The sequence below is a fragment of the Chiloscyllium plagiosum genome, unplaced genomic scaffold, assembly GCF_037043375.1.
Source record: "Chiloscyllium plagiosum isolate Xiang-an unplaced genomic scaffold, Cpla_swu_hap1 HiC_scaffold_5, whole genome shotgun sequence".
NCBI classification, from domain to species: Eukaryota; Metazoa; Chordata; class Chondrichthyes; order Orectolobiformes; family Hemiscylliidae; genus Chiloscyllium; species Chiloscyllium plagiosum.
Window position 1 is genome coordinate 118784445 of NW_028270143.1, and position 15223 is coordinate 118799667.

The 15223-nt window shown below is 43.8% G+C and overlaps 1 protein-coding gene across 9 annotated transcripts in view; it reads left to right on the forward strand.

The window, feature by feature from the left end:
• Positions 1-1231: 1231 nt before the first annotated feature.
• The window catches only part of scn5lab (sodium channel, voltage gated, type V-like, alpha b), a 469981-nt gene continuing 455989 nt past the window's right edge, over positions 1232-15223 (forward strand). For 5 of the 9 annotated variants that reach the window (XM_087987592.1, XM_087987588.1, XM_087987586.1 and 2 more), the window contains exon 1: positions 1232-1686. The gene's annotated coding sequence lies outside the window, so the exon portion shown is untranslated. Of the gene's footprint in view, positions 1702-15223 lie in introns of all 9 variants that reach the window. The other 4 variants (XM_087987594.1, XM_087987593.1, XM_087987596.1 and 1 more) reach the window with 2 other exon arrangements.

Consider the following 15223-nt stretch of genomic DNA (forward strand, 5'->3'; position numbering starts at 1 on the left):
GTCAACAATTCCAACTAATCCCCAATGCTCTGTGTGAAGATATTTTTCCTCATCTCAGTCTGAGAGGGCCGAGCCCTTTATTCTGAAATGACATGCTTCCTAGTTTTAGACTCCACAGCCTGGGGAAATCCACTCAGCCATCTAACCTAACAGCACCCTCAAGATATAGGTATATTTTCACAAAATCAGCACTCATTCCTACAAAACTGAAGGGAATAGAGACCTTATCCATTCATCTTTCCTCATAATATAATGCTATCATTCCAGAAATCAGTCTAGTGAATTTTCATTACATACTCTCTGGGTCAAATGTACCCTATACCCAGCTGTCTGTTCTAAATATGAAAGCAATTAGAAAAAGAGAAGGTGATTGGAGGATAGGATTGATAATGTCATTTACTGAGAAAGGAAGAGGAAATGATTCTGATCCCATCCAATTCTGATAATGTAGCAAACAATTTATTACAGGGACATTGGAAATTAATCATTACAATTAACAGGAACCTATGTTATATAATTTGATACAGATTAATTGATTAACACACATCGATCAATGTTGGAAGATAGGATTGGGAACAGGAGAAGGCCATTCAGTCCTTCCAGCCCACTCCACCATTCAGTCAGATCCTGCATGATCTGGTTATGGCTTCAGCTCTGCTCCCTGCCCCCTCCCATAACTGTTGTCTATTATGATATCTATCTATCTATCTATCTATCTATCTATCTATCTATCTATCTATCTATCTATCTATCTATCTATCTATCTATCTATCTATCTATCTATCTATCTATCTATCTATCTATCTATCTATCTATCTATCTATCCCTGTCTGTCTATCTAAGTCTGCCTCACTCTATCTGTCTGTATATCTCTTTGATTGTCATCTATCAATCATTATTTCTCTCTCTCATCTGCCCCGGAGTCCAGATACACTACAAACCTTCCCAAACAGCCCTCTGGAGTTTATTTTTGTGAATTTTAAAAAAAGCAAAGCGCTACTTTGTGGTTAGGAGTTTGCACGGAGTGGGTGGGGAGTGGTGCCGTTGTAATCATTCAGCTCCCACTCTCTCCCCTGCCCAGCTCTCTTCTCTCTCTCTCCCCCCCCCCCCCCCCTCCTTTGCCGTGGCTTGTCAGCTTATGAGCTGAGGATGGCAATAGCTGAACACTGGGCGGTGGAAGAGCGGGCAGCAACCAGTGCTGGCAACGCCTCTTTGTGAGCTGAGAGCTGCATGTGTCACAGTCCATCAAACGCGCCGATCCACATCCCAAAGCATCTTCCTACCAACTGCAGCCCGCTGCTCGGAGCTTTAACTTTTATTCTTCAACAACAACTCACAAGACAGAGAGGGGGGTCGGAAGAGAAAACAAAACAGGAGCAAGCACAGGTTTGAAATATTTCAACATCCAAGCTGGACAACAACGTGTGTGATTTCACTGCGTAAAGAGAGAGAGAGAGACTTCCACACTTAAAAAAAAACGAAATACTCGAAGATGGAACGAGTTGAGTTGTTCAACAGGGGAGACTACAGGCAGACATGGTGACAATAGTGGATTTACTGACACATGTGAGGAGTTTTACTGCACAGCCCCTGTCTGTTGGAAACACAGCAGACTTGGAATCAGCTGGAGGGAAACTTGGCGGCCGCTTCGTTGTATGGTGAAGATTGCTGGTGTATTTAATAACGGTGAGAAAAGCCCAGGTCTGTGAGGGGTGCGTGGGTGGGGGGGGGGGGGGGCTACCAGGGCGAGAGAGAGAAAGAAGTTCGAGAATCTCTGCTGCACCTTGTGTACTTTTGTGTTGCGATAGAAATTGCAAATCACAGAAATGATGACAAGGGGATGCACAGGGAAGGGCTTTTGAATACAGGGAGCAGCTGTGAAAATAAACCTGTCAGGGGTTGTTTAGTGTTTGTGTATGTGTGTGTCAGATGCTCTTTTCTTTAATACCTGGGCAGGATTTGAGAGATTTGTTTACTTTAATGCAACAAGGACTGTGGAATCGCATAGATATTTCTTGTGAGTTCCAGGCCACCCCCCCCCCCCCCCCCCCACCATCGAAATGGGACCACCTTTGCGTCTTCGACTTAAGACAGTCCCTCAGACTTATGCCCACCGAGACCACTCTGCCCACTGTTCCTATTCTAGCTCTTTAAAAACTTGACAATTAATCCTTATCCACCCCCTCCTCCCCCAGTTTTGTCCCCATAAACCTGCATTGTATATTTCCTATATGTACTCCCTATATGTTTCTTTTTTAAGCGCATATTCAATTCCGCTCCTGAAAGTTACTGTCGAGTGGATTTCTAATTGTATCTTGCGGCTCGAGATAACATTGTTTTAAAATCTGTCACCCTTCCCCTGCTTCTTTCGTCAAATAATTTAAATGTATTGTTGGCCCTTTAGTTTGTAAAAACAGTTTAGACTTGAATATTTGGCCAGGTTATAAACTGTTGCTCTCGCGGGGCTAAAATAATTTTAAAAAACAACAAATTAAAACAATAAAAAAAGAATTATAGCGCAGAAGAATCTTAACAAGAAAATAAAGCAATGGAAAATCTGAAGAGGCTCAGAAATGAGTATGAGCAGCCTAAAACCTAGGGATGGTACAAAGATTTGAGAGAGAGCTGTAGCCGGCCTAAGTATCAGTCTAGCCACACACATCTGAGCTGAAATATGATCTACAAAGTGGATTTGACACTGATTTAATTTCCCTTTGTTTGAACTGTGGATTACTGCTTCAGAGTTGAGCGCAGTATGTGTGCAGGGGTAGTTTCTTTCGCCCTTCAATACATCGGGATTCCCTCCATCCCCCCCCCCCCCACCCCCATGTGTCACCTCCCCCCTCTCCCTTACCCTGCGTTGTCCCCTTCACATCTGGGATTACAGCGGCCTCTCCCTTATAGATGGTGGCTCTGCACTTGAGCACGGAGTTGCACTATAGCCGGTGCAGAGCAGCTCAGAGATTGAACCCCTGCGAGAGCTGCTTGCAAGATGTCACACTTCACCCGGTTGAAGGAGGGTGAGATTATCATCCCTCAAAATTGCTGGACATCACTGTGGGTGAGGGCACTGCAGGCTGAGCCATGTGATATTACAGGGAACGTAAACGGGCAGAGGGGTGGAAGTGGATAGGGAAGAAAGGTGTGATTAAAAATAAATAAAGGGCGTGTGTGAAGACAATTGGGAGAAGCAGAAGCTGGGGCGTGTTGAGGGTTGTTTACCTGTTTGAGAGCAGGTGGGTGGCAAAAGATGTTTTCAGCTCTCTGCTAATAAAAACATACAATGAAAACATTAAATCATAATAATAAAAACACACTCCAAATCAATCCTGTCTGAGGAAAGAGAGTTGGGAAAATCCGAATAAATATACTCTTGATTGGAGCGCATCCTGCTTTATTTTTCTGTTTAAAGCAAACATAAATGGCTACCTGTTGAGCATTTGTGAAAATAGACAGGGCAGATGAGGAAAAAGGTGGGGACGGCTCGATGCTGTGCTCCTGAGTTTTCCCTGGAGTACTCCAACACACACACACACACACACAGAGATGGAGCCTGTAACCTGTGCCCGTGGAAATGGAAACCCAAGTCAGCAAATCCCCTCAGCATTTTCACAGAGCTGTGAGCAGAGAACCTGGCCCTTTGAAGGGGGCTGTGTGTGCGCAATAACTCACACAACTCCCCCGGGGGGGGCAGTTGCCGTCTTCTGCGATGTTTCAGATTGAACGCAGCTACAGGCAGATCAAAGTAGGAAGGGAAAACAAGGCCGGGCACTAAATCAGTGCCTTGTCATTGACCCGGTGTTGAGAAAGTGGTTGGTGACATATTGCTAGAGTGTGTGTATGGCGTGGATCTGATTTGTGTGCGGGTCGGACGGATGATCCAGGTTTAAAGTGAAAGTCCACTGCTATCATTGCTTTAATCATTGCAGCTTAATCGCTTCATTCTAAAATACTCTTTATACTGAGTGGGAACGGTGGTTGAGTTCATACTGGTGAACACTCAGACATGCAAACAGACAGATTTCACCACATGTACACCCCCCCCCCGACACATATATCCACACCGACATCTATATACACATGCTCATACAAACATGCACATAGACCAACTCAAATCCCACACTCATCCTGACACATACACAGCCATACACACCCACACATGGACACACCTACACATGGGCATGCACATATTAACATATGCGTACGCACTCACATGCACAAATACACCCATACAAACACGCGTACACATACATACCCATACGTAGATAGGGGTTGGCACGGTGGCACAGTGGTTCACGCTGCTGCCTCACAATGCCAGGGATCCGGGTTCGATTCCACCCTTGGGCGATTGTCTGTGTAGAGTTTGCACATTGGGGGTTACCTCCCACTGGTGGTAGGTAACCAGTAGCCACTGGCTAAAACTGTGCAGATTAAGTGGACTGGCCTTGCTAGATTATGTATAGTGTCCAGGATAGGTGGGTTAGCCATGGGAAAATGTAGGGTTACACGGATAGGGTGGGGGCAGGCTGAGCCACTCTTCAGAGGATCAATGTGAACTCGAAGCGCTGAATGGCCTGTCAGGATTTTATACATATGTCCCCACACACACAAACGTACAGAGACAGATACTTTATCTGTCCAAGGTACTGAAATAGGCAGAAAAATGGAGTATTGGTGTTGTGGAGATTGGATGGGGTTAGAGTGAGGAATACAGAGCGGTATATAGCATGTTGGTGAGTTTCCATTTCCCATGGGGACAAACCTCCTCTGAGATTGTATTTTGTTTGAAATCTCTTCCTGTTTGCATATAGCATTCTGACAGAGATTAGATTATATTCCCTACAGTATGGAAACAGGCCATTTGGCCCAACAAGTCCACACCGACCCTCTGAATAGTAATCCACCCAGACCCATTTTCCTACCTTATATTTCCCCCTGACTAATGCACCTAACACTTTCGGCAATTTACATGACCAATTCCCTGACCTGCACATCTTTGGATCGTGGGAGGAAACCAGAGCACCCGGAGGAAACCCACGCAGACACGGGGAGAACGTGCAAACTCTACACAGGGCAATCGCCTGAGGCTGGAATCGAACCCGTGTCCCTGGCACTGTGAGGTAGCAGTGCTAACCACTGAGCCACCGTGCCACCCCAAAGCGATTGCAGATGAGATTTTAAATAGGAGCCCCTCATCTCATGTGGATTTGAAAGGTGTGATCCTACAAGTTCAAAGAACAGCTGATGTGTGCTGTCCAGTGACCTGGCCAGTATGTATCCCACTGTCAACACAATCAAAGCAGAATGTCTGACCATTATCTGCTGTGCAGCAGTTTGGGTTGTTCCCTTTCTTACATTGTGACAAAAATGGCACTTTGTAGGTGCTTTATTGGCTATAAACACTTTGGTTTTGAAAGGCATTCTAAAAGAGCTGTGAGAAGAGAGAGACCTGAGGTTGCTTGTGCACAAATTTTTGAAGGCAGCAACAGAGATTAACTCAGGCAGTTGGCAAAACATATGGGATCCTGGGCTTTATAAATAGATTTGATTCATTGAGTTTACAGACGTACAGCATGGAAACAGACCCTTCTGTCCAACGTGTCCATGCCGACCTGATATCCTAAATTAATCTGGTCCCATTTGTCAGCTCTTGGCCCATATCTCTCTAAACCCTTCCTATTCATATACCCATCCAGATGCCTTTTAAATGTTGTAATTGCACCATAGAGACATAGAGATGTACAGCACGGAAACAGACCCTTTGGTCCAACCCATCCATGCCGATCAGAAATCCCAACCCAATCTAGTCCCACCTGCCAGCACCCGGCCCATATCCCTCCAAACCCTTCCTATTCATATACCCATCCAGAAGCCTTTTAAATGTTGCAATTGTACCAGCCTCCACCACTTCCTTTGGCAGCTCATTCCATGCAATACACGGAGTTCAAAAGCCATGGAGTTCTACTAAATTCACAGAAAGTGTTATTGTGTATTGAGTATTCTGACCAATTCTGGATATCAGATTTTAGAAAGAATACTAAAGCTTTGGAGTGGTTAGACCATAAGTTGTAGGCCATTCAGCCCATCAAGTCTTCTCCACCATTCAATGAGATCATTGCTGATCTGATAATGCTCAACTCCACTTTCCCGCCTTTTCTCCATAACCCTTGATTCCCTTACTGAAAAAAAATCTGTCTCAACCTTGAATACACTTAATGCCCCAGCCTTGTTAGCCCTCTGTGGTAAAGAATGCCACTGATTCACTGCTCTCTGAGAGAAGAAATTTCTCCTCATTTCTATCTTAAATGTGCAACCTCTTATTTGAAGATTGTGACCTCTAGTCCTAGACTCCCCAACAAGGGGAAGCAACCTTTTTGTATATACCCTGTCAAGTCTCCTCCAAACCCACATCATCAGTGTAAATACCACCCTCTCCTAGTTGTTGTTAGTTCTGAAGTAGGATCACTGGACTCAAAACATTAATGCTGCTTTCTGTTCACAGATGCTGCCAGACCCTAGATTCATACATTCATACAGTGCAGAAAAGGGTCTTCAGTTCATCCACACTGCACCAACATAACTACCACTAAAATTGCGCTAATCCCAATTTCCTGTACTTGTCCCATATCCTTATTAAAGGCCTGCTGAATATCTCTAGCAATTTCTGTTTGTGTGTCTTTCAGATCTCCAGCATTTGCTTTATTTGCTTTATTTCCTCTGAGAATCTTGAGTTTTTCAGTAAGATCTCTCATTCTCCTAAACTCCAGAGAAGGCAAATCCAACCTACTCAATCTCTCCTCATAAGAAAATCCTTCCATATCCAGGATTAGCTTAGTCAATGTCCTCTGGACTGCCTCCAATGTAAGCATAGCTTTCCTTAGATAAGGGAACAGCACTGTTCACAATATTCCAGCTATGGTCTGACCAGTGCCTTGTATAGTTTCAGCAAGACTTCTCTGAAAATCAACTTGTCATTAAAAAACTGTAGGATTTCAATTTTGTGGATAAGCAGGAGGTGCTGGGTTTGTTGTCATTAGAACCGAGAGGGTTTACAGGAGATAAGATGGAAATGTTCAAAACTATAAAGGGTTTAGTTATATGAAGGAGGGGAAATTGTTTCCAGTGCACCAGGGATAATAATGACATTGCATAGATTTTAGATAATTGGCGACAGATCCAGAGGTGACACGGGGAAAATCTTCTCTACGTAATGAGTCATTACGGTTTGGAATAATCAGCCTGATCCAACAGAGAGTGAAGGAGTTAACCTTTCAGGGTAATGGGGAAAGAGTGAGGGAGTGGAACTCACTGGATTGCTACTGAAAGAGCTGACATGTACTTGATGGACTGAATGGTCTCTTGATGTAGGAGCAAATTACTGCAGATGCTGGAATCTGTAACTGTAAACAAAAATTGCTGGAGATCACAGTGGGTCAGGCTGCTTCCGTGGAGAGAGCGAGAGAGAGAGAGAAAGCTAATGTTTCGAATCCAGATGGTTCTTCCTCAGGTCTCTGGGTTTGTTGTTTGAGCCACATGCAAGCAATGGGACTTGCTCAGTTTAGGACATCTGGCTGGCATGGACGAGTTAGACCGAAGGATGATATGATTATGACTAAGACTGTAACAGTGGAGAGTGTGGTGCTGGAAAAGCACAGCAGGTCAGGCAGCATCTCCTAGTTGATCATAACTGACTTTCACCCTGATGACCCTGTCTTGCTGTTACAGTGGTGCTCTCGACTGGTGCCATGTCCACATAATCAGTAGCTCCATCCTCAGATACTTTCACACTTGCTTTAGCACTGCCCATTGGATTTACTCTTCACACTGCACTAAGCAAACAGCATAAAGAGCCTTCTTCCAAAGAGGAGAAAGTGAGGACTGCAGATGCTGGAGATCAGAGCTTAAAAATGCGTTGCTGGAAAAGCGCAGCAGGTCAGGCAGCATCAAAGGAGAAGGAGAATCGACGTTTCGGGCATATGCCCGAGATGTCGATTCTCGTTCTCCTTTGATGCTGCCTGACCTGCTGCGCTTTTCCAGCAACGCAGTTTTAAGCTCTAGCTTCTTCCAAAGAGTCTCATTTCACTTTGCATTAATGGAATCACTTTGGCCCCAGCAATAGGATTTACCTGGCAATGTGGGCACTGCTTCACCCTAATCTCAACAGCAAAATGCGTTGCCATCATGCATTTAATGTTGTGAAACAGTGACAACAAACTGTATCAATCTAGTGCCTTAATGTATTGGAACATGCCAAAGTGCTTCCCAGTGGTTTGTACAGGACATTGATTCGGCCACTTTTGGAACAATGCGTTCAACTCTAGTCTCCCTGCTGTAGGAAACTTGTTGTGAAACTTGAAAGGGTTCAGAAAATATTTACAAGGATGTACTGAACTGGAGGGTTGGAGTTATAGGGAGAGGCTGAATAGGCTGGGGCAGTTTTCCCTGGAGTGTCGGGGGCTCAGGGGTGACCTTGTAGAGGTTTATAAAATCATGAAGGGCATGGATAGGGTGAGTAGCCAAGGTCTTTTTCCCAGGGTAAGGAAGTCCAAAACCGGAGGGCACTGATTTAAGTTGAGAGGGGAAAGATTTAAAAGGGACCTAAGGAACAGTCTTTTCATGCAGAGGGTGGTCATGTATAGAATGAGCTGCCAGAGGAAGTAGTGGAGGCTGGTACAACTACAACATTTAAAAGGCATCTGGATGGGTATATGAATAAGAAGGGTTTAGAGAGATATGGGCAAAGTGCTGGCAAATGGGACTAGATTAATTTAAGATATCTGGTCGGCATGGATGAGTTGGATCTAAGAGTCTGTGCTGTACATCTCTTTGACTCCATGACTCTAAGAGCATTATGAAAGAAAGCAAGGCATTGAGTCACACAGAGACAGACTAAGACAAATACTTGGTGACGAGGCAGTTTAAGGGAGTGACTTAAATGAGGTAATGAATAGACAGGCAATAATGGGAAAGGATGCAATTCCGGGGACTGAGGCCTAGACAACTAAAGACAAGACTACAAATGGCAGAGTGATTAAAACCAGGGGCCAGAATTGAAGGGGCATTCACTGTTTGATAAAATTCTGGTTTTGGAGGAGATTAAAGCGATAAGGAGAGACATGCAGAAGGAGGGATTTGCAAATAAAGGCGAGAGTTTAAAATCAGGACGTTACTTGGACAGGAGCCAGTGTGAGTCAGTAAGCACAGGATTGATAGGGGAGCAAGATGGGCAGCAGCATTTTGGATGACCTCAAGCTTACAGAGGGTAGAATGTGGGAGACCTGCCAGATTTGTGTTGGAATTGTTCAGTCCAGAGCTAAGGAAGGTATGAATGAGAATTTCAGCAGCAGATGAGCTGTGACAGGGAAACTGTCGGGCAGTGAAATGGGAAAAGGAATGAGCTAATGCTGTGATGGAATGAATATGAGGCTGGAAACTCATCCTGGGCCTCAAATGTGACACAGTAGTCATTACGAAACTGGCTTAAATTTAGACTGTTGTCAGGGAGAGGGATGGAGTAGGTAGTTAGGGAATGAAGTTTGGAGCAGGGAAGGAATTTCTGCCAATATGCCATTTGTCAAGCACATGCTAAACATATGATACACTCACAGGACGTGGACAACACTAGCTAGGCCAGCATTTGTTGCCCATCCCTTAATTGCCCAGAATAGGTTAAGGATCAACCATGTTGCTGGGGGTCTGGAGTCACATGTATGCCTGATGGGGTAAGGATGGCATTTGTGAACCAGATGGGATTTCTCTACAATGGTTTCATGGTCATCATTGAATTCAAATTCCACTGTCTGCCCTGTTGCAGGATTTGAACCTAGTACCCCAGAAAATTACCTGGGTCTCTAGATTAACAGATCATCATCTCTCCATAACCTTTCCTGAAAGAAATTATGATTTGCAATGTTGGAATGGCAATAGTAGCAGTTGACAGAAGTGTTGCCACTACAACAGCTTGTATTGATAAATACCTTTAAGTCAGCAAAAACATCCAAACCTGCTTCACAGGAAGTCTCATCAAACAGAATTGGATACTTAGCCACGTAGAGAGATATCAGTACAAAGGAGGTATCAGTATGGCTGACCCAAAGCACAGGCAAGGAGGTTGGCTTTGAGCAGCATTTTAACTGAGGAGCGAGAGAGAGAGAGAGAGAGACAGACAGACAGATAGAGAGAGACAGAGGAGTTTAAGGTGGAAATTCCTCAATGTAGGGCCCAATCAGCTGAAAGCATAATTACCAAGGGTAGAGCAGTTTAAACTGGGGATGCTGTAGTGCTCCAAACGGAATGCAGGAACAATAACATATGTGTTTAGCTTCATCAACTGGTTGCAGGAGGAATATTGACAATGGAGGCAGGTTCCATTGAGGCATCCGAGAGAGCATTGGATAACTATTTGGAGAGAAATGGTCTGCAGGGATATGTGATAAAGGCAGGAGATTGGCACTCGATAATGGAACTGGAGCATGCACACTGGGCTGAATGGCCTCCTTCATCACTGTTGAAACATCTGTGGCTCTACCTTGTTTTTGACATTTGCGAAATAGACTGCAATGTCATGCAAAATTGGTACTGGGACCATTTAATGCTCAGTATTTTCACAAGGACAGAGCGAAGTTTGGACTTGGGTTTTGGAAGAGTCTGTGCTCCAGTTTTGGAGGCTCCTGCACCACCTGCCTATCAAGATAAGGAAGCTCTGAAAGTAGTGCAGCATTAGAATGAACTGCTTCTCTTACTGACCCTATGTGCCTGATTACTATAACACAAAAAAGGTAAAAGCAAAAATGTCAAGAGAGTGAAGTAAGCTGGTCAGTCAGCACTCTCTGTTCTTTTACTGTTGTTCCTCATCTGAGACAATAAACTTACTTGTGCATCTGTTTATTTGATGTCTGTGTGGAGGAGAATTGAATAAGCCATTAATGCACAGAATCTTTTCTTTTGTGGAATGTGGGTGTTACTGATTTTATTACCTGTCCCTAATTGCCCTTGAACCGAGTGGCTTGCTCAGCCATTTCAGAGTCAACCACATCTCTGTGGGTCTGGAGTCACATGTAGGCCAGACCAGGTATGAATGGCAGTTTCCTGCCATAAAAGACTGGTGAAACAGTTGGTTACACGGTCACCATTAGACTGGCTTTTAGTTCCAGATCTTATTGGATTCAAACCCAACTACCCAGAGCGTGAACCTGGACCTCTGGCTTACTAGATCGATGATATTGCAACTAGGCCACTGCCTTCCCATGATGTTAATGGTTGTTAAATCGACTGGTCACCTTATACCATTGACATGATATTTTTCATTTACTTACTTGTAGGACATGGCCATCGTTGGCTGGACCAGCATTTGTGGCCAGACCCTAGTTGCCCTTGGGAAGGTGGTGGTGAAATAACTTCTTGAACTGTTGCAGTTCAAGCTGCTTTTGCCTGAAACATCAATTTTCCGGCTCCTTGGATGCTGCCTGACCTGTTGTGCTTTTCCAGCACCACTCTAATCTTGACTCTAATCTCCAGCATATGCAGCTCTCACTTTTGCCTAACAATAAGGAAGACTTAGAGTCATAGACCGTAAGGATGTACAGCATGTCCAAGTTGTCCATGCTGACCACATATCCTAAATGAATCTAGTCCCACTTACCAGCATTTGGCCCATATCGCTCTAAACCCTTCCTGTTCATATACCCATCCAGATGCCTTTTAAATGTTATAATTGTATCAGCCTCCATCACTTCCTCTGGCAGCTCATTCCATACACTTACCACCCTCTGCATGAAAAAGTTGCCCTCAGATCCCTTTTAAATCTTTCCCCTCTCACCTTAAACCAATGCACTCTAGTTCTGGACTCCCCACCTCAGGAAAAACACCTTGTTTACTTACCCTATCCATGTCCCCCCATGTTTTTATAAACCTCTATAAGGTCACCCCTCAGCATCCAGGGAAAACAGCCCCAGCCTATTCAGTCTCTCCATGTAGTGAAATTTGCCTTTCACCTGATTGACTCTGAACCTCAATAATGTGTTTGCATTAATGTTACACTTCTCAACACTTTCCTTGGTGCCAGTGTCGTGGCATTGTACCACCTTGTTCATTGCCTGAGCTTTGTTCAGTGATCTGGCTTGGCTCTAACCAGATTTCCTGCACATATGTACCCAAGGTCCATTGGTGTGCCAAATATTTGGCAGATATCACAATAGCCGATGGATTGCTGTGGTAAGCCCTGCTTCTGTTACAGATCTTATTGGTTTAGTGGGCTTTGCTGACTGTTGCAACAGTGTTGGCTGGAGGCCATTTAGCTCAGTTGGCTGATCAGCTGGTTTGCTCTGCAGAGTGATGTCCAATAGTAATGGTTTAATTCCCACGCTAGCTCAGGTTACTGTGAAGGGCTCTCCTTCTCAACCTGTTTCCTCACCTAAGATGTGATGAACCTCAGGTTAAACCACCACCAGTCGATCCTCTCTAATGAGAGAGTGAGATTTTGCTAACGTTACCTTAGTGTTGGCCGCACATAAAGAATGCAACTGGTGTCCTGCCACAATGGCTTCATATGTACATCCTTCTTCAAGTAATATGTCAGTGTTCTTTTTATTGTTAAAGAGGGAGATGCAGAGAATACACTCCACAGCCTTTAGTTGTACTGTATTTCATCATTTTTGTTTTTACGTGAGCACTTTTAGAATTTTCTTCCAATTTGAACAAACTTGGAATTTAATCATAAAGAAATTAACTTCAGGCTAATCAATGCCCTAACTACAGAAATGTATTGTCTATCTGTACTCACAGAAGGTGATATTACTGCTCGTCTGACTTCTAAGGAGTCCAGGAATGTTATCCAGTTTGTCTTCAATTAGCTTTCCAAATATCTGTCATTGAGATCTTGGAGTCTTTTTTATACAGACGACCACCATAGCTAACTGTGTGGGCTTTGTCTTCATTAGCTACTGTTGCAGCAATCATTATGTTATCCCTCATAAAAGTAAACTCGGCTCAGATAATGTGGTATTGACAGATCAAACTGAAGTTTATTATAGCTGGCCATTATACACATACCATTCACAGGCATATCAATGTCTAGGCTCAGGTTAAGCTGCTTGCTTACAAAGAGCAGCAGATCAAAGAGCTTCTATTAGTGTGTCATGCTTCAAGTAATCCCGCGTAAGATGGTATTATATTCTTAGATCACACGCTATAATACAATGGTGATATCATGAATGTGTCCCTTAAAGTTTAAAATCACACAATGCCAGGTTATCGTACAACAGGTCTATTTGGAAGCACTAGCTTTCAGAGTGCTGTTCCTTCAACCACCTGATGAAGGAACGGCGCTCTGAAAGCTAGTGCTTCCAAATAAACCTGTTGGACAATAACCTGGCATTGTGTGATTTTTGACTTTGTCCATCCCAGTCCAACACCAGCTCCTCCGCAACATGTCTCTTGAAGATATACTGACATACTGTCTGTGAGACATAACATCACACATCACCATTTCGCCATACAGACTGTGAGACATAACATCAAACATTACCATCTCACCATACTGACTGTGAGATATAACATGACACATCACCATCTCACCATACACACTGTGAGATATAACATCACACATCACCATCTCACCAAACAGACTGTGAGATATAACATGACACATCACCCATCTCACCATAAACACTGTTTCTCTGTCATATTGTCTCTGTCAATTTCCGGCATGTTATTGGTGTCCTCCACTGTGAAGACCGATACAAAATACCTGTTCAATGCCTCGGCCATTTCATCATATCCCATAAGTTAGCACTGCTGCCTCACAGCGCCAGAGACCCGGGTTCAATTCCCGCCTCAGGCGACTGACTGTGTGGAGTTTGCACGTTCTCCCCGTGTCTGCGTGGGTTTCCTCCGGGTGCTCCGGTTTCCTCCCACATCACAAAGATGTGCAGGGTCAGGTGAATTGGCCATACTAAATTGCCCGTAGTGTTAGGTAAGGGGTAAATGTAGGGGTATGGGTGGGTTTCGCTTCGGCGGGTCGGTGTGGACTTGTTGGGCCGAATGGCCTGTTTCCACACTGTAATCTAATCTAATCTAATCTAAATCTAAAGTAAATGCCCCTTCTCATGCTCTAAAGGACCAATGTTTACTTTAGCCACGCTTTTTGTTTTATATGTTTATAGAAACTTTTGCTATCTGTCTTTATATTCTGTGCTAGTTTTTTCTCATCTTCTATCTTACTTTTCTTTATAGCTCTTTTTGTGGCTTTCTGTTGATCTTTAAAGTTTTCCCAATCTTCTAGTTTCATGCTGTCTTGGCCACTTTGTACGCCTTCTCGTTCACTTTGATAGCCGGCCTTATTTCCTTAGACATCCATGGCAGTATACCCCTTTTCTTACAGTCCTTCCTTTTCACTTTCTTTTCTGATCACTTTGAAGAATTGCTTTGAAAGTCCACCACTGCTCATCAACTGTCCCACTATAAAATATTTGCTTCCAGTCTACTTTAGCCAAGTCTTCCCTCATTCTATTGTAGTCTCCCTTGTTTAAGCATAGGACCCTGGAATTGGATTTTACCTTCACATTCTCGATCTGTATTCTAAATTCAACCATACTGTGATCATTCCTTCCAAGAGGATCCCTGACTATGAGGTTATTAATTATTCCTGTCTCATTACACAGGACCAGATCTAGGATAACTTGCTCCCTCATCGGTTCCATTACATTCTGTTCAAGAAATCTTTTTCGCAGATACACTCAACAAACCCCTCCTCAAGGCTACCCTGAACTAACTGGTTCAACCAGTCGACATGTGGATTAAAATCCTCCGTGATAATTGCCGTACCATTTTTACAGGCAGTTTTTTGTGTATTGCCGCCCCAATGTGATGTTATTATTTGCTGACCTATAGTGACTTTTTCTTCTTAGAATTTCTAATTTCCACCCAAATGGATTCAACCTTATTCTTCATAGAACCTATATTGTCTTTTGGGACCACCCTGATGTTATCCTTGAATATCAGAGCTACACCACCTCCCTTACCTTCCTGTCTGTCCTTCCTAATAGTCTGATACCCCTGGATATGATACTCCAGTTGTGACCATCCTGTAACCATGTCTCCATAATGGCTACTAAATCATATTCATTTGCGATGATTTGTGCCGTTAACTCATCAATCTTGTTACAAATGCTATGAGCATTCACGTAAAGTGCCCTTATGCTATTTTCTTGCCCTCATGATTTGA